Genomic DNA, 3,500 nt, shown 5'->3' with positions numbered 1-3,500 from the left:
AACACAATCATATAAAATATGTCAAAACAATGTTTCAAACTCTGAAAACATTTTATTTGTAAAACAAAATTAAAATTAAAAAAAAATAATCTGAGGAGACATTTGCCATTTTTTCAGTGAACCGAGCCAAAAGAACCGGTTCTCTAAAAAAGAACCGAAATTCCCATCAATAGTGACTGAGTGAGAGCACGGAGTAGAGCCCCTGTGCTTACGCATGAGGCACACACTCAGGCGGAAGAAGAAGTAGTCCCACCAACCGAACGTCACTTAGACAACATCTCAATAATTTGGATACTTTTCACCATGTTTCTGTTTAGGATACACCTCATCTCACTAACACTAAATACTGAAGGCTACATGGTTTGCTTCCGCTGACAGTCTACAAAGTACACAAAATGCCATAAGCAATTAAAACCTTGCGAAATAAAGAGGTGAAACGTCTTCAAAAAATCCTACTCCGACCAGTTACCCTCGATGTAACTATTTTTGGATAAGATGACCTGAATGACTGAAAACCTACACAGACAAAATGCAATTATCAGAGCTTATAAATACATGTTTATTTTCTTTAACATTTTGAGAGTTTACTAGCTATATTTATGAAACAAACAATATTTTATTCTGTCAAAGTACCATCTCAGCTCGTGTCAGCACAAAGAAGATGCTGAATTAAGGCACAGTGTGACTAACGTCAGATCTGACTGAGCAGAGAATGTAGTTTTATTGTCATTTCCTTTGCTGCTTGGTTTCCAAACACAGCATAGCTATGTAGGAGGCAAGTGTTAATTATTCTATGAAAAGTGCATCGATGTGTATATTAATATAAGCTGTGCAAAAGACGTCCTTACTCATCTGCACTCAGTACAGTGTCAGTTCCAGTGTCTCTGTTTCACATTATTTCAAACCTGGCTTTAGTTTTCGGTCTCATACCATTCGGATATTGCCAAACTCCGTCAGCAGCGCAATGAGGAGGAAGAGGAAATAGAAAATGATGAGGAAAATCCTGTAGGACCTACCCAGGTGGAACTTGCTGAGTGAAACAATGACGAAGGACAGAACCAGAGACAAACCCAGAAATCCTGCCAGGACCCATGTCAGCAAACCTGAAAAAAGGTTCAATCTTTGGAGGAAAAACGAGCATCATAGGTAATTTGTTCTAAATCTTACATTTCTCATTTGTGGTTCTGAGGATGAACTTACCTGCACATCAGACTTGGTTGTAGCCACCTGCCCTACAGTGTGTAGGGGTTAGCAACACCTGGTGGTGACCTTAGATGGTGTGGTTGAAGCCCCTTCACCCAACACTTCTCATCAAGCATTTAGAGAACTGTTATTGCTGTCTGCCTTTAGTTATTACTGTACATAATGTGTGTTCAGTTTTTGTTGTTGACTAAGGTAAAAACATGATTCAACATGGTACACATTCAGAGATAATTAACAACAATGCATATTTCAACTAATTTAATATCTCACCTAAATGTTACAGGGAACATTTTTACAACCAGTAACATCTTCTGATGAACATGCCCATGTTACATTCAGACAACTTTAAATCTCATGAACTTCATCTAAAACACTAATTCGTATGAAACTGATATTCACATTAAACAAAGTACAAAATGTTACAAATCAGCACAATTTTCCCAATGTGGCAGAAAATATAAAAAAATTGTGTCACAAACATCTTTGAAATCTGTAAGGTACAGAAACATTTATGTCAGGACATAGAGTTGCATTAATATCACCTGCTATGCCCCAGGCCAACAGTGTGAGCTCCAGCACAGTGTTACTGAGGCTCAGCACCACACCAAGCATGTGCAGAAGACTGACCACTTCAGAGGCCATTGCACTGATCAACACTGCACTGACTATGAACCCGAAGAGAGCAAAGAGCTGGAGAAAAGACAAACAGGACAAAGTCACAATAACAGTATGTTAGCTCTGATTTCAGTGCTTAACAAGTTTGACAAAGACACAATACTTGTCAACGTCGTTGGAGATGCCTGAGAGACATGTATTTAAGAGTTTGAGTTATTAAAATCAGACAACTTTTGAAATCATAACATTGATCTTAGAACATTTAGTCTCTTGGACATTTTCAGTACTATGGATGTCTAACAAGACATTACATATTCTTTCCAGTTTTGTTAACTGTTTTATACTGATGCTGTTTGTTGCCCTGATCAGAGTATGAATTTACAAAGTCATGGTGAATGTTGTCACCAAACACGACTTGAGCATTTTTAATAATTAAGCTCAAATTTTTGTTTGTTTGTTTATTCAATTAAATTGGCTCACCTTTGTTCATGTAGTCAGAACACATGAGGAATTAGTTAAAAGTTGACTCAAATCTTCACAGCAGCATGTCAACTGTTGGGTTTCACTTTGTCTCCACCTCACTTAGTAAGTTTTATTACTTACAGGAGTTGTAGATAGGTATTTATGGTATTTTCTTTTTTAAAACGTACCCATCCCTTTAACCACCCATCTTTTAAGTCTTCATCTTATCATACATGATTTCATCCTCTTATCTATAACCCCCCGCGACCCGGTAACGGATAAGCGGATGAAAATGGATGGATGTATCTATAACCCATGGAGACAGCCTCCCTTCAGAGATTTACTGAGGCAATAACACCAAAATGTTCAACTTTAGAGGGGGTGAGAGGTTTCTGCTATTTCTATCCAATACCTGCGTACAGCACGGTATACTTACTGAGTGATATTTAGGAGGGCAGTCATTGGTGGTGGAGCAGAAAACTATGGCAGATAGAAATACTCCCAACAACAGAGTAAAGAGCCAGAGAGGGAACTGTCATTGGATCATGTTGGTTCCATCTGGTCAAAAGAATAAAACAGGGAGGTGGTGAGGGGGCTGTAGGGTAATAACATCACATGTTCTCTTTTCAATGTGTTTGCTACAGGATTGCATACTTACATGCTGCCGACTGGAAGGTGAGCACAGACACCAGTGGAGCAGTGATGAGGTGGAGGCAGTTTAGGGGACGTCTTCAGTTCTTGTCTTCTTTGTCTGGGTTGACGACAGGGATGCAGAGCAGCAGCAGAACCTCCAGAGGAGTCTAAGGAAGGTGGGATACAGTGGATATAAAAAGTCTACACACCCTTCTTCAAAGCCAGGTTTTTGTGATGTAAAGAAAAGACACAAGCATAAATCATTTCATAACTTTTTCCACTTTTAATGTGACCCATAACACGTAATAGGCAATTGAAAAACAAACTGAAATCTTCACGAGGGAAAAATAAAAACCTAAAACAACCTCGTTGCATAAGTATGCACACCCTTAAACTAATACTTTGTTGCAGCACCTTTGGTTTTAATTACAGCACTCAGTCTTTTTGGGTAAGTGTCTATGAGTCTGGCACATCTTGATGTTGCAATATTTGCCCATTCTTCTTTGCAAAATTGCTCCAAATCTGACAGATTGCGAGGGCATCTCCTATGCACAGCTCTCTTCAGATCACTCCACAGATGTTCAATC

General features: G+C 38.8%; 1 long non-coding RNA gene across 1 annotated transcript in view; it reads right to left on the bottom strand.

The window, feature by feature from the left end:
- Nucleotides 1-498: 498 nt before the first annotated feature.
- LOC112486388 (uncharacterized) overlaps nucleotides 499-3,500 on the bottom strand; it is a 7,116-nt gene continuing 4,114 nt past the window's right edge. The window contains exons 4-6 of the long non-coding RNA XR_003048816.1: nucleotides 2,939-3,080; nucleotides 2,717-2,838; nucleotides 499-1,893 (exon numbers count right to left, since the gene is read on the bottom strand). This is a non-coding gene — a long non-coding RNA (uncharacterized LOC112486388). The remainder of the gene's footprint in view (nucleotides 1,894-2,716; nucleotides 2,839-2,938; nucleotides 3,081-3,500) is intronic.

Source organism: Cynoglossus semilaevis, chromosome W, assembly GCF_000523025.1.
Source record: "Cynoglossus semilaevis isolate Cse_v1.0 chromosome W, Cse_v1.0, whole genome shotgun sequence".
Taxonomy (NCBI): Eukaryota; Metazoa; Chordata; class Actinopteri; order Pleuronectiformes; family Cynoglossidae; genus Cynoglossus; species Cynoglossus semilaevis.
The sequence above is the reverse complement of the archived record's forward strand: the minus strand, read 5'-3'. Positions and strand labels throughout refer to the sequence as shown.